Genomic DNA, 24,585 nt, shown 5'->3' on the forward strand with positions numbered 1-24,585 from the left:
GATCAGTATACCTTGCACCTGCCAGCAGCCACCTGATACCTGCCCTGTGGGTCCAAGTAGCAAGTGGTGGGCTGTGGGGTGATGGCCCCGCTACTTATGCACCTTCACCCCGCCCTGCTGACGTAGGTCCATTATGATGGACAATAGGTTGCCCTGGTGACCTTGTGAACTGCAGCTCTGCCCGGTGCTCTCCCTGTGGGCATCCCCAGGCAGGAGTTTGAAGGGGCAGTAAGATGAGGCCTCCATTTGTCCCTTATCCCAAACCCTCCCAGGGAGTCTACAATTTCAAGGAAACCCGGCCCTTTGGTAAACTGACAGAGGGCAGCTGAGGGGGCCTCCACACAGACATCACTGAGTGTGGGGAGGTGGAGAGAAGAATGCTCTAAGTTTATTTGTGGGGACACTGAAGTCACCCAAGGGATAGAAGGATCTAGAAGAAGGCTGTGAAAGCAGGCCAGTGTCCTTTGTGAATGCGGGACATTCCAGTTATCTGCTCTGTGTATTGAACCATCGCAGACCTAGGGACATAAAGCAGGAAAATTTCATATGCGCACAGGTTCTGTGGATTAGAAATTCAGAGATGTCTGAGCGGGCACGGGTTGACTTTCCTCCATGGAAAACCCACTTGCTCTTTCATGTAAATTCTGGAATCATATCATACATTCTCCACTCTCCTAAACCTCTCTTAGTATTTTAGCAAAACAAAGTTACATATGTAGATACATTTGGAGGGATTTGAATCTGCTGTCTGGACCACTCCCACCAGTGAACATCAGGCACCCGCCCTGCTTCCCTCCTTCGGGGCAAAACCAGCCACGGGTTTCTGATCTGAAATGCCCAGGTGCCCCCTACTGGGTGCAGGCAGGGGCGCACAGAGGGGGACGCAGCTCTGAGGGCCACCCTGCCCCAATCCCAGCGTCGGCTGCAGTGAAGGCTACTCCCTGGTGCCCGGTGGTGCTGGGGACGGATTAGTTCCTGGGTGTCACTGGCAGGTGTCCAGGCTGGGCTCACTGTGGGGAGGCAGCCCGATGCGGGACGGTTGTCACTGGAGGAAAGGAGGGCCTACTTACCGGGAATTTCTCGTTACCAAATCTGAATTGACAAATAACTTCCTCCCTGGTGTCTACATCTTGGAAGCCTTTTCCGATAACCTTCGATTTCTCGTTAACTGCAACAGTAACATCCATATGTCTGTGCGAGGAAGGGCTGAAGTGTTTTCCTCAGATCACAACTATGGCAGGCGGCCCCCAAAACAGAACTCCCAGGAACTTGTGGGGATGTGCCTGCATCTGAACCAGCCCCCGGCCTACTTCCATCCCTAGGGGCAAACAGGAAACTGTGCACCTTTACTCTGCACAGGAAACACCCTTCCCGGAGAGGCCGGCAGACCCAGGGGCTTCCTGAACAGGCTCCTTTAGGGGTCCCCAGTTTCAAATGTGGAAATCCTTAGCAAATTAACATGCCATGCAAGTTACAAGAGCATACACTATTTTTTCATTAAGGAAAACCAAACAACCTGTCTGGCGCACTAATGTTGGGGGGACGTTGTGTATTTTCCTCGGTTCTTGTCCCTGGCGCGACAAAGACATGAAGGGCAGAGACACAGTAGTGGAGCAGAGCACAGGTTTTATTTAAAGGTCCTTAAAGAGAGAAAAAGTGCAGCAGGCAGCCTCAGCGAGGAGAGGCGCCTTGAAAGGTTGGAGAAAGTTTAAGATTAAAAGGTTACACACTTAGAAAGTGTGGGCGACCTCAGAGAGAGGAGTGCCCTGAAAGGTTGGGGGTTCCCCCTTTTAAGGATTTTTCAGGAATGTGATCATGGGCTGAGGGTGCAGACTTGTTAAGCGGTCCCTGAATATTTAAAATTAACTTAATACAGGAAGTTTACTGCTCTGATTTCTCCTGAGATAACTGGCCTCTGGGTCTGAGAGCCTATCAGACAAGACCACCTGCCCAGCCCCCCAGGTGGGCTGAGTGCTTGTCTGCTGAAGAGGACGTTAAGAATCTTCCTCACTTCCTGCCTTTTACTATGTTGTTTATTGCTGGGCCTGCGTCCCAAATTCCTCCCATCTCCTCCCATCTCGCATACCACCAGGCACAGTGTGGTGGACAGTAAGTGTATCTGTGTGTGTGTGTGTGTGTGTGAGAGAGAGAGAGAGAGACAGTGAGAGAGACACACACACACACACACCCATCTCTTCCCATCTCGCATACCACCAGGCACAGTGTGGCTGGACAGTAAGTGTATCTGTGTGTGTGTGTGTGTGTGTGTGTGTGTGTGTGTGTGTGTGTGAGAGAGAGAGAGAGAAACACACCCACACACACACCCACAGCCATCTCCTCCCATCTCGCATACACACACACACACACACACACACACACACACACACACATCTCCTCCCGTCTCGCATACCACCAGGCACAGTGTGGCTGGACAGTAAGTGTATCTGTGTGTGTGTGAGAGAGAGAGAGAGAGACACACACACACACACACACACACATTTAACGCATTGTTAAATGAATGGGATGAATACATTCCCAAAGTCTAATGAGCCCTGCACCGGCCCAAAACTTCCGGAGAAAACGCCAGTGTTGGGGCGGCTCCGTACTTCAAGCTGCTGCTGCTGGGAGGCGGCGAGGTCTGCGTGGGAGCAGGTGTGTGGGGAGGGCGGTGTCGGCGAGACGCACAACACCGCCTCTGGCCCTGGCAGCTGCGCGGTTCAGATGCCCTCCCCTCCGCTGGTCTCAGTCCTGCCCGGCCTCCCACGTTCCCTCGAAACCGCTCTCACTACGCCCCCTGTGTTTTCCTCTATGTCAGATCAAAGGACTGATTCTCAACTGATGTGATGTAGTAGGTGGGGGCAGGAGGCATGGTTCTGATCTGAAACCAAAGTGAGATGATTATCAGAGATGTAATGAGTTGGCTTATCAATGTGGCAAATTACATTAATCAAACTTCTCAATTTAAGACAGTCTTGCATTCCTGGGCGTCTGTGTGTGTTGATAATATATAAGATATGTATAATGTATGTATATGTATTTAACTCATTGCTGGATTTTGTTAGCTAATATTTAATTTTGCAACTAATTTCATGACTGAGAACTGTTAGGCTGGAGAAAGGAAAAACAGTAAAAAATGTTCATCATTAATGCTAATTTGAGTTTAGCTGAGGCGGGCATGTCCTTGTTATCAGCTGCCTAAGTTTACCTAAAGTCATTTAAGTCAATGTTATCTGCTAAATCTTTTAAGAATAAAATGCTTAAAAGCTTAGCTTTGTCTAAACATTCAGTAAAAGTTTTGTAAGTAATCTAGCATAGTTGCTAAAAATAAGTAAACAAGCCTAGCAAATAAATATCTTAATAATAATACTGTATTAATGTATAACAGTATATATATATGCAAACAGTCTGAGAATTTTTATAGTAACCAAAATTCTTGAAGTTTGCTAAGTTATATAGACATATTTTGTGCCTAATAAGAAATTGCTATAAAGCACATTTCCAAAAAAGATAATATACGTTCATAAATGTATCGATCTGAAAAATGCTAGTGTAACAGTTTACAGTAGCCTATTTTTCAGTGTTCACTGAAAGTTAAAGTAATAGTTTTAAATTCTAATCAAAACTACTTAAGAATTTAATATAGTCATGCTATATAAAATTAAAGCAAATGAGTCTCAGTATCAAGTACCCAGCAAAATTAGAATTTTGTTTTCAGTTAAAAAGACAAAGTTTTCTTAACCGTTAGTCGGCTCTTAATATTGAAAGATTGCAGAAAGTTCTAATTGTTTTATCAAAGCAGTTTCTTATGCTTAAAGTCTCAGTGAGTTGTCAGTCTTTAAGAAAATGAGATCTTAATATTAAAAAGACTAAAAGCTAAATTTGATAACAACTGTGTAACCTTTATTTGCCTTTGAAGTACTTTGTTGTCATTCTAGTCAATTAGGTAAGTGCTGCTTCGTAGCAACCTAGAATCCTATTTAAGCAAGTGCCTTAAAACTTTCTTCTGACAACTTCCCAAAATCAAATTCAAAAAAGTACTTTTACCTCTAGTTAACTCTGATATTTTCCAGAGGGCCCCTGGAACATGTCAGAGGAATTTTTTTTCTCATTGGAGAAAGTATTTAACTAATTTGGCTTATTTATCTGATATATACTTACCTGCTTAATTACCTGGAAAGCACTGTCAAAGGGAATAATGCTGAACTTTGTTACTGAATGTTTTGTGTTACAGAAATATCAGAATTTCCTTATGTCAACTGTCTTACAGTAAGCTCTCATCAGATCTTTAACCATTGTCATTTGTAAGTCTTTTGCCATTTATAGTCACTGTTTTATTACTCCTACACTAGTAAAGAACTAGATTTCAGCAGAACAGGTATTGGTTACATAGGATTAAGTGAACTAAGGAAGATGGTTTTTTGACTTTTTGTTTCAGATGTTGCTGATAAAGTGTTTTAAGCTTTTTCTCTTAAGCTGACGACAGTTTCGTGAATGACAATACCTTTATAAGCAGAATTGAAACATTTATCTTTCTACCTGACCCCTCAAGAATTTAAAAGCTTTCAGTATTTTAATGTTTCATGGCAGTATGTTTATTTGCATAAGTTCAATAAGAACCTGCATTCCTTGTAAGAGGACCAATTAAAAACACAGGTTATACTACCAAGGCTTTGACTGGAATGTCATACCTGAGAGACACGTGCATAAACTCAGATGTGAACAGACAGCTTTAAGGAACTAAGGTTGACTTTATAAAGCCAACAAAGCCCCTTGGAAGAACTGGCCTGGTACCTTGCTTACAGGGTTCCCAGCACCCTTACCAGGTGAGTAAGGAAGGTCACTGCCTGGCAGGTGCAGGAACCTCAAGAAGAGAGGAATTCACCCAAATCTACAGGTACTGCAGGCACAACCTGATGGCAAGTCTGGCTTGGCTTTCTGGCCTCAAGAGGCCCTTAAAAGTTCAATCTGAAATTCCTTACAAAAAGTTCCAGCAAAGCATATTTAAAAGATCCCATGTAATCAATTGCTCTTCTTGCTGCACTTATGCAAATAATAAAGCCAACTGTTAATTATTTTCTTAATCTAGCTACTTCTAATAAAAATAAGGGTGATTTTAGAGAAAAGTATTGTTTCAATAATGTAGTCTTATCTATACTAAATCCCAATACTAGTCATTGAGATGTAAACTCGATCCAGAATCCCAGTCCCCCATAATAGCCTGGCTAATGCCCCTACTGGGCCCCTTAATAACAGTTTGTAGTTTACTCTTAGTTGCCCCTTATGTCCCCAGGTTCCTCCAACAGCAGCTAACTCAGATGACCCGAGTCGCCACCAACCAGATGTTACTTCTCCGTTACGCACCTCTTCCCACTGAACCTCCTGCTTCAGCCTAATACCAGCCTCAAACCCCCACGATGCCCCTTGTCAGCCGGAAGTAGCCAGATTGAGTCGTCACCCATTATGACCAAAAGGCTGGAATGTTAGGCTGGAGAAAGGAAAAACAAGGACATCATGCAAGCAGAACAGAGAGATGCCATAGGGGGAGAACAGACCAGACCCCAAGGTCCATGCCGTATATGGAAAGGGGACAGCTCTCCCTGAATTCTATCCTTCAGATGTGCCAACTAAGACCTGGATGTCAGCCTCCTCCCTCTTGGAAGGAAAAAAGTTTCTAGTTGACTATTATATCACCTTTAGCCAATCATACCTCTCCACACCCCCTAAGATAATTTGTCCACTCCTCCCCTCCTAATCCCTTATAAGCGCCCCACCTCCCTAACCCTGTGTGACTTCTCTGGTCTCTGACAAGAAGGCCACAGACGTCACCTGGGGGTATTCAAATAAATTACCTGGCCCTTTGTCGCCTCTCTTCGCCTGCTTATTTTGGCTAGAATTTATCTTACAAGAACCATCAGTAATATTTGTTTCCTGTACTTTATCTAATATCGACTTTACTAGTCTTATAAAGTGACTTGAGGAACATTTCCCTCTTTTCTGTCCTTAATGTTTGGTAGAATTTGTCTACAAAGCATCTGATCTATGACTGATATTTTTTAACCATAGAGTTTATTCCTTTACTGATAGAACAATTAAGATTTTCTACTCCTTTTTGAGTCATGCTTGATAATTTCTTCGTGGCACTTACCCATCATCTAAGTTTTCAAGTTTATTCACATGCAACTATTGTCATATTTAAAATCTCTGCTGCATTTGTAGTCAGGGATCTGATGTATCACTAATATATTTGTGCTTTTCCTTTTCTCCTTACTAACTCTCACAGTTTGGTCCATTTCATTAGTATCTGAAAGAACAAGTTCTCAGCCTTATTAATCTTTTCTATTATATGACTGTTATAAGGTCTGTGAATTTCTGCCACCACCTTTATTATTTTCTTGCTGAGTTTCATTCTGTTTTTTTAACTTCTTCATTTGGATGACTAGCTTTTCTTCTTTTCTTTTGTAAGCATTTAATAGTGTAAATTTCCTCCAAAATATAGTTTGTGCCATTCCACAACATTTTATATGTTTTACATTTATTATTAAACAATTATCTCAATAGATGCAGAAAAATTATTTAATATTAATACCCAGTCATGATTTTCTTTTTAAATGTTGGCAAATTAGGAGTAAAAGGGATCTTCCTTAGCTTGATTTGTCATTTTTAAAAGTACCTAAAACACAGCAAACTGGAGTTAAAATGTGAAACGCTGGGATACTCTTAAGAATAGGAACAAGGTGAGGATGCAGTTCACGTCTTTGCCAGGAACATTGGGGGGTTGCGGGATTGGAAAGGGAAAAACAAAAATGTCATTATTTGGGCATGATTTGATTGTCTATATAGACATATAAAAAACATATCAACAGGTACGTTATTACTTCTTTAAATCAAAGCATCATTGATATACAATCTGAGGAAAGTTTCACATGAACAGCATTCACCGTATTATCAAGTCCTCACCTCCCCCTGCAGGCAGCCTCTCAGCGCAGTCAGATGCCACAGAGTCGTCGCTTGTCTTCTCGGTGCTGTGCTGCCGTCCCCTGACCTGCCTATACTGTGAGTGCTGCTTCTAGCGCCCCTCAATCCCCTTCTCCCTCCCTCCCCAGCTACCCTCCTAAGCCCTTTCCCTTTGGTAACTGCTAGTCCCTTCTTGGAGTCTGCGAGTCTGCTGCTGTTTTGTTCCTTCAGTTTTGCTTCGTTGTTTTACTCCACAGATGAGTGAAATCATTTGGTACTTGTCTCTCTCCACCTGGCTTATTTCACTGAGCATAATACCCTCCAGCTCCGTCCATGTTGTTGCAAATGGTAGGATTTGTTTTCTTTTTATGGCTGGATAATATTCCATTGTGTATATGTACCACATCTTCTTCATCCATTTCCATTCATCTACTGATGGACACTTAGGTTGCTTCCGTATCTCGGCTGTTGTAAATAGTGCTGCAATAAACATATGTCTTTTCAAATCAGGGTTCTTGTTTTCTTAGGGTAAATTCCTAAGGGTGGAATTATTGGGTCAAAGGGTATTTCTATTTTTAGTTTTTTGAGGAACCTCCATACTGCTTTCCGCAGTGACTGCACTAATTTACATCCCCACCAGCAGTGTAGAAGGGCTCCCCTTTCTCCACAGCCTCTCGGCATGTGTTGATTCTTGTCTGTTGTATGCTGGCCATCCTAACTGGTGTGAGGTGACATCTCATCAACAGGTCCACTATTAAAATCAATAGTAAATTTTAAACTATGTGCTAAATGCAAAATCTTAGAATGTAATTTCTCCTCAACTCAGTCTATATTTTAATATGATTCCAATAAAAATTCCAAAAATCACAGCTGTGTTCTTTCTTGCAGCTGCCGGTTCTTTACCTTCTTCCCCTGCCCGTCCCAGCGTCCTCCTCCGTCTCCCATCCTTTGTCTCCCCCTCCTTCTCCTCTGCCTTCTTGTTCAATGAAACCTGACAATCTTCCTCTAAACTTTATAAGGATAAGCGAAGGGTCGGAAATAGCCGTGATGCTCTTTAAGGACAAGGTAGGGAGACCTACCTGCTAAATATAATCATTAAGCTATAATTTCCAAAGTTCCAAAAACAAACAGTAGTATTGGCACAGAATACATTATTTAAAAAGATGTTTTTAAAGCACACAATTTTAAGTAAAAAGCCCAAATAAAAGCCAAATGTGAGCCTTGCTGAGATGAACAGAATTGCCCACAGAAGCCCAGCTCATACTGCTGACCCACAGAATTGCAAACGAATTGAATGTTGTTGTTTTAAGACGCTATGTTTTGGGGTAGTTTGCTACCCAGCAGTAAGGTGACTGATGCAGTCTGTTAAGTAATCAGTGCCAGATGGATTCTGGTTCATAATTTGCATTGCTAAACTTCTACCATCTCTTTGCTTTAGATTTTTGTGTGTGTCCTTATGATTTTTTTTTTTAATCCACATAACAGGACAAGTATTTTTTGTTTTGTAAGCTATCTTTTTCGTGGCATAGTCTCTTTCACCCCAGCCTTGTGAGGCAGAGATTATTCTTACCTATTTTACAGATAGTTAATTGAGTCAAAGAAATTCGAAATATTTGTTCAAAGGCATTCAGCTAACAAGAGGGAGAGCTGGAATGTGAACCCAGGCCATCTGGCCCCAGAGCTGATGCTATTAAACACCATCTACTCCGTTCCTGCCACACTGGTAAGTATTCCCTGGGATATATGTAAACCAGTACGAGAAGCATGGGTTTAAAATAAGGTGTCTGTATATTGTTACCTCCAGCCATTAATTTCCAAAAATTATTTCTAAAATATAAGCAGCTCTCCCTAATATATCAAAAGCTCTTTCAAATTAATAAGACTGACAATCAATAGAAAATGGGCAAGACATAAACTATTTACAGGAAAGAAAAGTCAAATGGTTTTTTCAACCATCTAATTGATGGAAATTGAAACATGGTCAACTTTACTCATAACTGATGAAATGAAAATTAAAATGTCAATGACACTATTTTTCACTCATCAGACAGACAAAGATAAAAAAAAGTTTGATAATGTACTCAGTTAAGGGGAAGGAAATTTGGACCATCACACAAAGGTACGACCTCTACAGACAACCATTTTACAATATCTGTCAAAATGAAGCATTTACATATTACATAGTCTCTGACTTAGGAATTCTACTTCAAAGAACACACACATACACTGGACATTTTTGAGAATCAAAGGAAGCACTACTGCAAATAAGGACTAACCCAGACATCCGCACATGAAGGTCACTCTAGCCGTGAATAATACATGAGCATATTGAGGATGTATTATTGCAGCATCATGTGTATTGGTAAAATATTGGAAATAACTCAATTATTCATCAATACATAATTAGTGAAATTAAAGTACTATTTATTTCTACAACAGAATGCAAAATAGTGCCTAAAATGCTGGAGGCAGCTCTCTAAGCACTGATTTCAAGGTATTAGGCACAAAGAAGCAGGGCAGAGAACGGTGGGTGGCCCAGGGGACACCACTGCTGACGTATTTGTAAACACATGCTTGTTTATGAAGACACTATCTCTGGAAGCAGAGCAAATTCAGGTTTGAGGGGGCTCTGACATTGTACAATTCTGGTGCCTATTTTAGGAAAAAAAGTACAGAAAGTACAAATACAAAATTAGGTAGCTGGGTAAGCAAGGGATTCGACACAGAAGCATCACTGCTTCCCAGTAAATTACCTCCACCTGGAAAAATGCAGGTGGAATCGGTCGGAGAGCTTGGCTGCTGAGGGGTGAACAGGGTGACTAGAGGACAGGGAAAACAGGAGATGTATTTTTATCTCTGTGGGATTTGTACATATACACTATTCTTTTGTAAGTTACTTGCAGTGTCAAATCAAAACAGGGGTGCCAGTGTCACAACAGCTGGGACAAACGGTCCCCATTGAGGTCAATGTCGTGAAGTATCCGATCCACCTCCCGCGGGCTGAGGTGCTCCCCCAGAGGGCCTTGAGGGCTGCCTGGAGCTCCCCCAAGCTGATGGAGCCATGCACATTGACATCACACTGTAGTGGCACAGGTCATGGCATGGGGTCACTCAGCTCCGCGCGCCCCCCTCACAGCGGGCCCGTAGGCACCTCCCTCACAGAAGACCCGTAGGCAACCCCGCCCACAGCAGCCTCGTAGGTAGCCTCCCTCACAACATCCCTGTAGGCACCCTCCTCACAGAAGCCCCATGGGCACCCACCCACAGCAGCACCGTAGGCACCCCCCCACAGAAGCTCCGTGGCGATCCCCCTTACAGCGGCCCCATAGGCACCCACCACAGCGGTCCCGTAGGCAACTCCCGCAGTAGCCCCACTGGCATCCACCCACAGTAGCCCCACTGGCAAACCCACAAAGCAGCCCCGTGGGCATCCCCTGCCTTCCAGCCCCAGTGAGCACACCTCCCGAAAGGCGTCCCGCAGCTCCCTGATGCCAATCATGTCTGCTGTCTCTGCCAGCAGCTTGGGGCCCATCAGCTCCACGAAGTCTCCAAAGTCCACCTTCCCGCCGCCTGGGGGCCATGCCGTTGGAGACACTGGGACATCCGAGACGAGACCCCTGCCCAGCCCTGCCCTGCCCTCTGCCCTCCCTTCTGGCCTCGTCCCTGTGCTCCTGGCCTCCCCCTGCCCCACATGGGTCCTGCCCTCCTCTAGGCCCCACAGGCTGGTCATCCGTGTCTCCTGACAGCTTCCTTCACTTTCCTGACCAGTTCAACAGGGGTCAATCCTGGCTCCAGTGACCTGGCTGTGTGGCCTTCCACAGGCCATTTAACCTTTCTGAGAATCAGTTTCCTCATCTAAAAATGGCGCTAATGTCCCATGTCCCACCCACCTCCTAGGGGTGGGAAAACTCCCTGGAGGAGAACTCGCACTGAGATGACCGAGTCCTGGGCCCTGGCTCTGGAAGCCAGCCTGTGCAGGCCCCTCTGTTCCTCAGGACGCCCAGCTGACCTGGCCATGGCCGTGACCTCTGGGGACCTGGGGGTGGGGCAGGTCTGAGGCAAATACTGACTCACTGTGACATCTCGATGAGCTCCATCTCCGTGGGCACGTGGCCCGTCAGCTCCTCCCCGCTCCGTCTCGTCCTCTGTCCTGGCACGGGTCCCCGTGGCTTTCTTCTTGCTCCTAGTTCCCCCTGGACACTGCTGAGGCCCCCGCCCCATTTCCCCACCCCATGCCCCCCCATAACCAAACCCTCCCAAACCTGTGGTTCTTCCCCAAACTCTTTATGTTCGATCTCCTCTGGCTGCAGCTCCCGGTCCTGAGGGGGCACAGAGAAGGCAAGAACTTCCTGGGTCACTATGAGCGCCTTGTACCCCTTCCTCCCTGCTCTTTGGGGAGCCCCACTCAGCCCCCCACAGCATGCCTGCACAGGGCCTGCGTCCCCTGTTGCTGCTCAGACCGGGTCCGCCCACCCACCCCTGCTGACTGTGCGGGCCTCTCTGGTCCCCCTCGTTGCCCCTCTGCCCAGACCTCCCCTAGGGCCGACCCCTGCCACCCTGCACTTCTAGGGCACGGAGCTCACTTGCCAGAGGTGGGTCTGGGGTTGGGCAGAAGCTCAGGCGTGGCCCTGGGAGCCTCAGGGTCACTGTATGTCTCTCTTGCTCGCTATCCCTCTGCAGAACTCTGTGACCCCTGCCCACCCTCCTGGGGGCTGTTGCAGCTGGTTCTCTGGGTCTCTCTCTGCCCCTTTTTCCCCCTTTCCTGGGCGTCTCCCTGGGGCCCCGCGATGGCTGATCTCATTTGTTTCTCCGCTGCTCTCTGCCCCCCACCCCCAGATCTGTGTGACTGTGCCCCAGTGTCCCCAGTCCACCCTCCCCCCATTCCTTCAGGAAAGGCAAAGTGGGGGCACAGGGGCAGGGGCAGGCAGGCCGGTGGGCAGCTGTGCACACGAGTTGGGTGGCAGCAACGCTGGCCCACAGGAATATGCAGGCGGACCCCACCGGGCGGCTGAGCACCGCACAGCCCTGGATGCCCGGCCCAGGGCCACCCTGCTCCTCGGGCTTGGGGCTGGGGCCCGGGCCGGGGCGGGAGTCCCCTTGGAGGCAGCCAGGCCACTGCCAGCCATCCCGCAGCAGAGCAGGGCATGAGCAGGGGCAGTGCCCTCTCCTCCCCACCCACATCCTGGGCCGGCAAGGTCCACCTCTCCCTCAGCTGCACAAGCTGAGGCCCAGGAAAGGCAGGAGGTTTGGCCAAGGTCATGCAGAAAGCCAGTGGCTGGGTGAGACCACGAACTCAGTCTCTGCGTCTCCCAGGCCAAGCCTGACCAGCAAGGGCAGGGTGGGCACAGGGGTCTGTGGAGCCAAGAGCAGGACAGGCCGGAGTGTAGGGGTACAGGGGAGATCTGGGTGGGCGAGGGCAGGGGGAGCCAGTACCTCCACCCCATGCCTCCTTCCCAGGCCCCACCTCTAGGCCCAGCCCGGCCCTCTCACAGGGCTCTGTCCCCCACCCCGGGCCCACCAGGGTCCAGCCCAGCCTTAGCCCTCCTACCTTAGGCCCCCGGGGTTGAGGCCACTTGGCACAGTTTCCCATGGGCCCTTGGAACATGCGGGGCCTGGAGTCCTGGGGAGCAGCCCTGGGCAGGCCGTGGGGCGCTGTGGGCTCCTACGCCCCTGCGCGCCCAGGGGGAGGCTGGGAGCACTGCAGGGGATTTTCCTAGCGTTTTGCGGGGAACATCAGGGGCGGGTGGGCAGGCGGGGAGTTCTGGGCCCAGGGGCTTGGGCCCTGATCCAGGATTATCTCTGAGCATCTCTGCTGGTGAGGGGGATTACGGCCGTCCTATGCCCACTCCTAGGGTCTGCCAGACACCCCCTCTCCATCAGCCTTCTCCCCAACCCCTACCCCTAATGTCTCCCAATCAGGAAAGATTTAATGTCTTCAGAAGCAGGGCCTGGTCCTGGGAGTGGGAAACCAGGTGCCCAGTGGACCAGGCCAGCTGGGGCATCTCTCTCCTCGGAATGGCAGATGATACCAGGCGGTATGAGCTCTGCAGACGCTCCCGCAAAGCCTGTCCTGAGCGAGGAGGCGACGTCTGCACAGCCCCGGACACCCCTGCCTGCCCCTGCCGGACCCGGGCTCCCGCTCAGAGGGCCTGCCCTGCCTGCCTGACCTCACCAGCCGCCCGACCCCTGCACTCAGGCCAGGAGCGGAGGAGAGCAGACTGCGCCCTGTGTGCCGGGAGCCAGGCTCCGGGAGGGCAGAGGTGGGGAGGGACGCCAGCCTCCTTCCCAGGTGGCTGATTGACTGATTGACACGCATGTCCAAGGGCTTCTGCCGGGCCTCCGCCCCTCAGGCTGTCCTACAGAGCCCCCGTTCGAGTGTGGGACACCCGTTGTACCCTCACGGCCCCTGGTTGTTGACAGCCCCACACCCCTGCCCCTTTACCTGCCCATAGGCTGCCTGCACCTGGGCCTTGAGCTCCTGGAGGAGCGCCCGCCGCCTGGTCGCTGCTGGGCTGGCGGGGGCCTGGCTGGGCCCTGGAGTGGCCTCAGAGGGGCTGGGGTCCCCCACGGGGAGACTGCTGTCTTCCTGGCCCTGGAAAAGGGCCATGGACACCAGGGTGGGCACCTCCTTCTGGCTGAGGGACACTGCCTCACTCCGGTGTCCCCGCTCCTGTGGGAGGGGGGCCTAGTGGGCATGTGTGGGGCTGGCCCCACAAGGTCCCTGTACTCTTCCCTATTTCTTGTTCCACGGGCTGGTCGGGCCCCAGACCTCCCAAGTCCCGTATCTTCCCTAGCTCCCGGGTCCCTCGCTCAGCCCCTCCCAGAGACCCCAGGCCTCCTGCACCCCACCACCCTCCAGCCTTCATGCTGGCCCCAGAACGCACCGCGGGGCTCTGCGACACTGTCCCTGCAGACCCCAGGATGCCTGGCCTCTGAGGCCCCTGGTCTCTGGGCATCTCCCCACACCCTCCTTCCCTGTTTCTGTCTCAATGTCCGCGCCCTCTGCTCTGTGGGTGCCTTCTGTGCCTGTCTCCCCTGCAGGCCCCCCCTCGGCACCCCTGCCCCTGCCGCCCTCTGTCCAGCTCCATCTCTGTGGGTCTCTCTGCCCCCACATGCCCGTCTCTCTACCAGTTCCCTCCCCTTGTCGCGGGAGACGCTCACGTTCATCTGTCTGACCTTCTGTCTGCTCACCCGGGCTCATTCTGTTTCCCCACCCGCTCTCCCAGGCCGACTCCTGGGTCCCCCCACCAGGCCCCACCCCTTCTGCCCGCTTCTCCCCACCCAGAGCCCCAGGGCACCCCTGCTCTGCCCTACCTCCTGCCAACACTGAACACCCAGCTTCTGCTGACCTCCAACCTCCTGCTCCTCGGGGACGAGGCTGAGGGTGGGCCGGCACCCCCACTGGCCTCTTGTGCCCCCTGGTCATGCCCCCAGTCTGCTTCCCACCCAGCTGCCTGCTCCTCACCTCCCAGAATGAGGTCAGTCTCCTGCCCCGGCCTTGCTCCAGGCCCCTCATGATTTATTCACCTGTCCCCCGCACCAGGCTTTGTCCCAGGGAACCAGATCCCCCCAGACACCTGCCACCTGAGCGAGTGGTTCTGGCCTCTCTCGGCCACTTGTGGCCATCCATTCATGTATTCCTGGGACCACGCCAGACCCTGTCTGCCCTGGGGGCCCTGCTCTGAGGCACATCTAACTCAGAAAGGGTCAGCAGACAGTCTCCAGTGCCGGGGGTCCTGACGGGGCATTGGGAGGCTTCACGGAGGAGATGAGGGGACAGGGCAACATTCCAGGCATTGCTCACGGTTTAAACCGGGCTTAGCCCCGGGGGGGCGCTGTGCTCCTCGGCAGGGAGCAGCTGTGAACTTGGAGTGTTCTAGGCACCGGAATCTGGCGCGATATGTTGAGTGGAGGCCATATGAGGGTGGCAGGGGTCGGCAGCCCCTGGAGAGACTATGGGCGGCAAGAAATTGGAGAAAATGTCAGGGGCTGAATCGTCAGCAGTCATCTGTGGAGTACCTGCTATGGGGTTTCCTGGGTCCTGGGAACCAGCCCCTGCCTCCTGGCAAATTGCACCTGGGGAAGACGCACAGCCAGTACAATGGTGGAGAGGAACGCCCAGCAGGCTGCTTAGAGGGAGCAGAGGGCGCCTAACTACGACTGGGGGGCATGTGCCCAAACCAGGGGACAAGGGAGAGACCACGTGAAGGGAGGGTGGCTTTGCAGGCAGAGGGAGCAGCCTGTGCACAGCCTGAGCGAGTCTGAGGATCTAAGGAAGGCCAGGGCCGAGAGACAACTGCACGCCAGCCAGGGGTCAAGGACGCGAAGGGCTCATTGGAACCATTCACACAAACCACATGCTCAGTTTCAGGATCCTTTCGGCCCTCGGAGGCCTGGTTACATCTCCTTGCATTGCATCCCACGCACACACTGCAAGCATCCTTCAGAGAGGAGAGTTCCGTTTTCTGCAAGGTTATACGAAGGGACTGCAGGCCTGAGCTCTCCCATGGACTCGCTGTGTGACCCTGGACAAGGCACTTTACCTCTCTGTGCCTTGGTTCCATTATCTGGAAAATGGGGGTTGGCCTAGTATCTGTCTCATGGTGCTTTTGTGAAAATTAAGTGATAAAGGACCTAGCAGGTTCCTGGCAGATAGGATGGGCTTTAAAAATGGTAGATGCCATATGATGAACAATTCCATGTCCAAATGACCATCTAAGAAGGTGGAAGTAGTGAGAAACATGTGTCTCAAAGTATAAGCCGAGGTAGTGGGGGCTATACCTGGTCAGGGTCTAGTGGGTAGAAGAGTTTTCCATCAAGAAGCAAAGCCTTTGTGTCTAGGGGGAGAGAGCCTGGCTTGGAAATCCTCCCTGGCTTGTGTTCAATGGACAGCAACCAGGACATGTCCTTTGCTGCCCTGACTGTCCAGGCTGACTTAGCCAAGCTGGAGACCCTTCTCCAGTGTCCAGGATGTCCAGGTGTTGGAAGGATGAATGGATGAATGGATGGATGGATGGATGGATGGATGGATGGATGGATGAATGGATGGATAGTTAGGTGGATAAGTGAGTGCCTGGCTGCCTGGCTGGCTCGCTGGGTGATTTGATAAATCAGCGTTTGAATGGTTGGTGGTTGGAAGGATGGATGATTAAGTAAATGGGTGGATAGATGGACAGATTGATGGAAGGATGGATGGACAGACAGGTAGCTGGACAGATGGATAGGTGGATGGATAGTTTGTTGGGTAGATGGAAAGTTGGGTGGATGAATGGGCAGATGGATGCTTGGGTAGACAGTTGAGTGGCTGACTGGATGGAAGGGAGGTAGGTGATGAGCTATGGTTAACTGGTTGGTAGGTGTATGGATGGGTGATTGCTCACAGAGATTGCTGGGTGGATGGTTGTACAGATGGATAGATGGATGGATGACAAGCCAGAGAGGTAAACAGGTAGAGAATGGCTGGGTGGGTAAATGAATAGGTAAATGTTTTGATGGATTCCTGGTCAAATGTTTGGTAGTTGGATGGGTGGGTGATGGGGTAGATGGGTGTATAGAGAGACAGACAGATAGCTGGGTAGATGCATTGCTGGCAGAGATCTCACATTCTGCATTTAAAGTCCATTAGAGTGGAGGCACATCTTTCCTATTTGGGTGCCTCTGGTGACACCTGGCCCACTCGTCACGTCATACATACTAAGCAACATGTGAAGGAAGACTTGTGTCCGTCTCCCCCAACCCTGAGCTGGGATTCCTCTGATGGCAAAGACGGGGGCTCTTTCTCCACCATGGTTGCTTCCCAGCCTGGCCCCTGATAGGCACCACGCACAGAGCCATGCTGAGATACGACTTCATGCTCACCAGGATAGCTAAAGTGAAAAAGACGGTCAGCACCAATTGTTGGTGAGGATGTGCGGAGGCTGGAATGTCATATCCTGTGACTGGGTGTATGAAATGGTAGAGCCTCTTTGGAAAGGGGTTGGCAGTTCTTCCAAACTAGTTACCATACAACCCAGCAATTCCACTCAGGTGTATACCCAGGGGAATTGGAAACAAGTTCACACCAAACTTTGTACACAAATGTATAGAGCAGCATGATTCATAACAGTCAAAAAATGAAACAACCCAGGTGACCAGCAGTGCATGAACGGGCAAACAAAGCGTGGCCTAGCTGTGTAATGGAATATTATTCGGCCATAAAAAGGAGTGAAGCACTGCCCACACCTTACACGGTGGCTGAACCTGGAAGACATTATGCTCAGTGAAAGCACCCAGACACAGATGACCGCAGCATACAGGGTTCCAGCACGAAATGTCTAGGAGAGGTAAATCCATAGCAACAAAATAGATTAGTGGTTGCCAGGGGATGGGCGGAGGGGGGGCAGGGGAATGGGGAGTGACTGCTAACAGGTGTGGGGTTTCTTTTTGGGGTGATGAAAATGTTCTGGAATCCGTGGTGATGACTGCACAGCTGGATATACTAAACCCCATGGATGTACACTTTATAAGGTGAATTTTAAGTGGCAATAAAGCTGTTTATATATACTTAAAAACCCTCCAAAGACAGGCGTTGATGAATACCTGGTGGAAGGTCCTGGCCCCTTCTGGGCCCAGGGGAGGAAGCCCCGGGTGGCCACAGAGCTGGGCCACAGTCAGGGGCTGTGCAGCCAGAGGACTGGGGGTAAAAGCAGTCACCTGGAACACCACAGCACAGTGCCGAGTCCTCCTGGGGTGCCGCCTGCCCGGGGCCCCCACCGTGGTGGCTGGAGGGCGTGAGCCGGCAGCTGGACAGGAGAGCTCCCCTCTCCCAGGTGTGTGGTGCTCGCCCGCAAAGGGAGGGTGTGCACGCTCCAGGCCGGAGCAGGTGCATGCAGCTCTCTGGGCCCTGCTGTCCTCACCTGTGTGAAGGGAATAAGACTCCCTCCCCCCAGGGTGCTTGTGGGGATGAAATGAGACCATGTCCTTGAAAGCTTTTTGTAAGCTGCTAAGTGCTCAGCAGATGTTCCTCCAGCTGTGAGTCGGGGATAAAACCTCCCTCTCCCAGCCGCAGGCAGCTGTGGGCTCAAAGGAGGCTAAGAGGCTCCTGATTAGGCCTGTTTGGGTTCTTTCCCCACGCACTGAGTGGGTACTTCACACCTGGGAAGGATACCTTCCTCTCTCCTGTTTGGGTTCTTTCCCCACGCACTGAGTGGGTACTTTGCACCTGGGAAGGATACCTTCCTCTCTCCTGCTTGGGTTATTTCCCCACGCACTGAGTGGGTACTTCGCACCTGGGAAGGATACCTTCCTCTCTCCTTGTGGCTCTGCCAAGAAAACCAGGTGGAGAGGTAAGGCTCAGTCAGACCCCGGTTCCCAAGCATTTACATGAATGAACTCATTTGATCCTTACAGAAGAACCCAGGAGTAGAGGTTATTAGTATCTGCATTTTACAGATGAGGAAACTGAGACACAGAGAGGTGAAGTAACTGGCTCAAGAACACACAGCTGGTTAAGAGGCCAGGCCAGGACTTGAACCCAGACATCCTAGTTCCAAGCTCTCTTTGCCATAGGTCAAGCTTGAGCTACTATTTCTTGTATCCTGGTACAGGGTAACTCTGGTGACCCCCTAATTACATGGGGAACAGGAACCCTAGAAGAAAGGTTGAGCATCTGGCTATCAGGGTGCGGATGGGAGTGGGGCCGGCTCTACTCTGAAGGCTGGAAGTTTAGAGACTGGGGGTGCGGTGGGCTCCCCAGCTGGGGGAGGGGGTGGGAAGTGCTCCTTACAGGTTGGAGCTCTGTCCTCCTGGGAGCTCCTGGTTCTGGCCTGCTGCTGCTGGGCCAGAAGGGGTGGAGCCCAGGGGCTGGGAGAGCAGCCTGGGGAGGGGCGGGTGGGGCGCAGGGAGTGGTCCCAGACCCCGGATAGGCCCGGATAGACCCGGAGGCGGCTCCGTCTACACAGCCAGGCTGGAAAGCTGCTGCAGGAGCTGCAGCTCTGTTCCCCTCCGGCTCCCGCCTCCGTCACCTCCTCCAGCTGCCGACATCCCCGTGGCCCTGGCGTGGGCTGCGTCCCGGTCCCCACTGTCCCCCCTCCCGGCCTGTGAGCTGCCTGAGGACTTCCCTGCCCTGGTCGGGGCCCTAGAACTGGAGACTGAGGCTCTGGCTATCCTTACCCGGATGTGCAGACTTGGACAAGTGGGTCTGTTTCCTCCTCTGACATCAGGGAGTGTCACCGAGGGCCCCACTATTTACCGAGCACCTCCTTTGGCCAGACACGTGGCAGCTCTTAAAATCTGTATTTACAGATGAGCAAACAGGTGACAGTGGAATCTTCTCCCTGGCAGGCTGACTCCCAAGCCTGCAAGCTTCCCAAACAGCCCCGGAAAGTGCTCAGGGCTTGAACCTGCTCCGGGCGAATCCAGAATCAATGAAGTGGTTATTCTAAAATCTAATGTTAGTTAAATGTTAAATACCCTGACTGAAAGCCAGTGGAAGCCTCGGGAATGTTAGAGGCAAGAGCATAGGTCACGTCCAACCTCTGGCCTGTTGCGTTGTTTGCTTTCAGAGCTGGTGGGGCCACAGCCACTCCGCACCCCTGTGGGGGTGAATCCGGTAAGCGGGAGCGGCCGGAAGCCTCCTCGCAGAACCTACAGAGACATTTACCCAAGAACTGCTGAATGTTGGTCTGGAAGGCGTTTTTGGCAACAAAACCGCACTTGAGTTCCAAGTCTTCCCGTTGGAAGACTTTGGACAGGGTGTGGGGGAGCCTTTTGGTCTCCAGGCAGGATCTTCCCCAAGGTCAGGTTTGCTGCCCCTTGAACTCATTGTATAAACTTGTTCGTAAGGGGGGCACCCCGGCGTGGGGGGACTGAATGGAGATGTTTGCACTACCCATGTGATGAGTCTGCGACTGGATTCTGGCACAGAAGTGTGTCTGTCAGCAATGAGAAGGGCGTGGCCTCTCAAGGAGTCAGGCTCAGTGCCTGTAAGTCTTTAGAGACACACTGATCAGGCCACACCTGTGGATAGTTACTATTTTGAATTTGAATCAGGTGCTTTTCCTGTTATTCCAAAAATAGGGCAACTACAACTTTGGCTCATAAATCCAGCCAAGGAAGAGTCGCAAGCCCAGCAGGGATTTTCCCCCAGCCCCAGCCTGGCCATATCTGTGTGCATCTCTCCCTCCACCCCCACCCACCCCATTGCCCCCTGGGACCAGGTCCTGAACTCCAGACACATGCGACCCAAGCCCATGCACGTGCTGAGCCCCAGTCCCAGGCACAGTGCTGGGTCCAAGGCATGAGCCCCCAGGCAGAGCTGGTCCCCGTCAGGGTCCTGCCCCGACCCATCCCAGGTGGCCCCTTACTTCCTGTCTTCTGATGCTTGGAGAACTCCCAGGGTGAGCCAGTTCCCAGAGCTGCTGAACAACTTGCCGGAGAACCACACCTTTCACTTGCAAACCAAGCGATGCAGCGCCCACACCTCCACTGCCTCCTTCACTGGGTCCACCTGCCCTCATCACCCCAGGGCAGGCACCACCCGACCGAGGACAGCCCCTGCCCCTGAGAGCCCCTGGAATTACCCAGACCAGCCAGTTCTCAGGCTGCTTCCCCTGCCTCACCTGTCCTTCCCATGAAGACCCCAGGAAGGCTCCTGCGCACAGCCCCCACCTCCCTGTGCCTCCTGAGCGACCCCGGTGGGGGGCCCTTCCTCGCGTGGCCCCTGTGGTGTGGCGTGCTCCCTCCCCTTGGGATCGGAACGAAGTACCCTCTCAACGGCACTGCCTCCTAGTCTGCTGGCCCTGCCACACCTAAATAACGGCACTAAAGCCTCTGTGTAAGAGGGACGCTGACCAGACACCACGCAGCCAAACCACTCCCGAATTTCTGACTCAGAAACAGAGATGAAAATGTTTGTTTTAAGTGGCTGACTTTTGACGTAATTTGTTGGGCAGCAGTAGATGACTAATACAGGGCTGCAACCAAGCTGACACCACCCGGCTTAAGGGCTGGACGCGAGGGGCGCAGCTTTCACGGCTCACAACGCGACGCAGGCGCTCGGAGGCTCCAGGAGCCTTTTCCGGAGGTTTTCTCGTTGCTCTGGTGGAGGTTTGGTGTCTTCTCGGAGGTCACCTGCACAGGTGGTGGTCGGTGCTTGGGACAAGTTCTCATCCTTCCTACAGGAGTCTTTCCTTTGATAATCTTGATTCCTGGTTGTGAACCCAGTGTGGTGGAGCCTGAACGATGCGCGTTGCCCTGAAGCCCCCCCAGTGGGGCTCGTTCACGAGAAGAGGCAGGGCCCACGGTGGCTAAGGGAGCAGGCGAGGAGCGGGGTGCCCCTGAGTAGTTGTGTGATCCTGAGCTAGACACCCCAAGAAGAAAACACACCTAAAACATTTGCACGGGGCCTGGCTCCGAATAAGTGCTCGGTAAATGGCCGAAAACAACTTTGCTCTGGAGATATCAACAGCACCGTTTTCTTTGGTGTTATCCCCATCAACATGTTGTGGAAGCCATGTCCCTTCTTTCACCATATGTTTTGTACAAATATGCAATCAAACAAGAGGGGGAAAAAGGTGATGAGTTGAACTCTAGCAAAACTCGAAGTTTGACTTTTCAAACAAATCCTCACTTGGGTCTTTGATTCTAGAACAAAACAAAGAAATAATACTGCATTGCAATGTCCTCTCCAAGTGAATTTTTTTTATTAAGGTATTCTTGATATACACTCTTATGAAGGTTTCACATGAAAAATAATGTGGTTACTACATTCACCCATATTATCGTGTTCCCACCCCCCCACACCCCATTGCAGTCACTGTCCATCAGTGTAGTAAGATGGACCACACTGTTTGCCTGATCCCCCCAACACCCTGTATGACAATCATAATACCCCTCAATCCCCTTCTCCCTCCCTCCCTGCCCTCCCCCACCCCTCCCCTTTGGTAACTGCTAGTCCTTTCTTGGAGTCTCTGATTCTGCTGCTGTTTTGTTCCTTCAGTTTTGCTTCGTTGTTATACTCTACAGATGAGTGAAATCATTTGGTACTTGTCTTTCTCCGCCTGGCTTATTTCACTGAGCATAATACCCTCCAGCTCCGTCCATGTTGTTGCAAATGGTAGGATTTGTTTCTTTCTTATGGCTGAATATTATTCCATTGTGTACATGTACCACATCTTCTTTATCCATTCATCTGGTGATGGACACTTAGGTTGTTCCCATATTGTGGCTATTATAAATAGTGCTTCACTAAACACAGGGGTGCATCTGTCATTTTGAATGTGAGAAGTTGTATTCTTTGGGTAAATTCCTAGGAGTGGAATTCCTGGGTCAAATGGTATTTCTATTTTTAGTTTTTTGAGGAACGTCCATATGCTTTCCACAATGGTTGAACTAGCTTACATTCCCCCCAGCAGTGTAGGAGGGTTCCCCTTTCTCCACATCCTCACCAGCATTTGTTGTTCTTAGTCTTTTTGATGCTGGCCAACCTAACTGGTGTGAGGTGGTATCTCATTGTGGTTTTTATTTGCATTTCCCTGATGATTGGTGATGTGGAGCATCTTTTCACGTGCCTGTTGGCCATCTGAATTTCTTCCTTGGAGAACTGTCTCTGCATATCCTCCACCCATTTTTTTAATTGGGTTATTTGCTTTTTGCGTGTTGAGGCATGAGTTCTTTATATATTTTGGATGTTAACCCCTTGTTGGATATGTCATTTACAAATATATTCTCCCATAATGTAGGATGCATTTTTGTTCTGTTGATGGTGCCCTTTGCTATACAGATGCTTTTAAGTTTGATGTAGTCCCATGTGTTCATTTTTGCTTTTGTTTCCCTTGCTCGAGGAGATGCATTCAGAAAAAAGTTGCTCATGTTTATATTCAGGAGATTTTTGCCTTTGTTTTCTTCTAAGAGTTTTATGGTTTCATGACTTACATTCAGGTCTTTGATCCATTTTGAGTTTACTTTTGTGTATGGGCTTAAACAATAATCCAGTTTCATTCTCTTGCATGTAGCTGTGCAGTTTTGCCAACACCAGTTGTTGAAGGGGCTGTCATTTCCCTATTGTATGTCCATGGCTCCTTTATCATACATTAATTGACCATATATGCTTCAGTTTATATCTGGGCTCTCTAGTCTGTTCCATTGGTCTATGGGTCTGTTTTTGTGCCAGTACCAAATTGTCTTGATTACTGTGACTTCCAAGTGAATTTTTTAAAACCAAGTTCACCCCTCCGCTGCCTTTTTGTTCTAGTCAGGCCTCAACAGATCAGGTGACACCTGCCCACAGTGCGGAGGGCCACCTGTTTTACCGTCCACCAGAGCAAATGCTAATCTCTTTTGGAAATACCCCCACAGAAACACCCAGAAATACTGTTTACCCAGTTACCTGGGCATCCGTTGGCCCAGTCAAATTGGCACATAAAGGTAAAACCACCACAAAGAGCTTTGGTAGTTTTCCCTTCTGCATCTCTGCTCCTTTCAGGTGTGCATCTGAGCCCTCAGATCTACACGGTCGTCACACCCGGCTGTGGGGAACGGCTCAGCTTGTCCACGCTGCACATCCCGAGGCTTCATGTCTTTTTCCACATGGCAACGTTCTCCCAGGACTGCAGATGCCCTCGGATCTAGAACATCTCCCTGATTCCTGGGAGGGCTGATGCGAGGAGCCTGGAATTGGCCTGAGCTGTTTTGAAGTGAGAGATGCAGCTGCTCAGCATTCACTCTGGCCCAATGCAAGACGTGCTGATGGATAGGGTCAGTTTGCACCCCAACAATTTGTACCAGCTCTCAAGGTGGCCCTCGTTTCTCCTCCACTATGCCTCCAGACCACTGTCTGGGTGTCTAGGTTTAAAAGCACATCATGTTTTGTGTTCACATGCTCAGTTACATGTCTGTTTCCATATTATATGATGAGAAACCTTTACAGAGAGGGACTATGTTATTATTTTCTTCTTCTCACCTTTTAACTGAGCTATAACTTCCATACAGTAGGTGCACTTCAGTTACATAGCTCGACAAATGTTTACACATGGGGACAGGTGCAGTTCTGCCTCCCAAAGGAGAGTTATTCTCTGTTTGCTGGTGTCACGGGACCCAAGAAAACCCAAAATGATTGTAACTATGTTTATTTGTTACATAACAAGCCATCCCAATATGAATAAGACAACTCACATGTCTTATTTCTCCCAGTTCTGGGACATGGCCCAGTGACTCTCCTAGTCTGGGCCAGCTCGCTGGGGCTTGATGATCCAGGTCACCCTCATTCCCAGACACCCTGCAGCTGAAATGACCTCCTTCCACACGATCCCTTGTTCTCCAGGAGACCAACCCAAGCTTGGTCGAATAGCGGCAGAAGGTCTCCCAGCAGCAAGCAGGGCTCACCTCAGTGCTCAAGGGCTTTTCACTTTGCTGATGGCCACAGACATTAGGGATGCCGCAGGGCCCGGCCCAGGCTCAGGAGGCAGAAAAGTCCTTGGTGGAGGAGCAGTGAACTCACATTGCAGAGGGGCTGCTCAGGAGAATGGAAAGAATTTGCTGTCAGTCACTGATGTTCTTCAGCAGAAAGTGACTGGTCAGGTGGAAAAACTGAGATGCAAGCAAGCAAAGAGGTGGATGTGTGGGTTATTTTTAGGGTGAGAGTAGACAGTGGAG

At 50.4% G+C, this 24,585-nt stretch overlaps 1 long non-coding RNA gene and 1 pseudogene across 2 annotated transcripts in view; both read right to left on the reverse strand.

The window, feature by feature from the left end:
* Positions 1-9,631: 9,631 nt before the first annotated feature.
* LOC118967834 (calcium-binding protein 2-like) lies at positions 9,632-12,609 on the reverse strand (annotated as a pseudogene).
* A 9,284-nt stretch (positions 12,610-21,893) lies between these two features.
* LOC140844561 (uncharacterized) overlaps positions 21,894-24,585 on the reverse strand; it is a 34,337-nt gene continuing 31,645 nt past the window's right edge. The window contains exon 6 of one of the 2 annotated variants that reach the window (XR_012123082.1): positions 21,894-24,442. This is a non-coding gene — a long non-coding RNA (uncharacterized lncRNA). Of the gene's footprint in view, positions 24,520-24,585 lie in introns of both variants that reach the window. The other variant, XR_012123081.1, reaches the window with a different exon arrangement.

This window comes from Manis javanica, chromosome 11, assembly GCF_040802235.1.
Source record: "Manis javanica isolate MJ-LG chromosome 11, MJ_LKY, whole genome shotgun sequence".
NCBI classification, from domain to species: domain Eukaryota; kingdom Metazoa; phylum Chordata; class Mammalia; order Pholidota; family Manidae; genus Manis; species Manis javanica.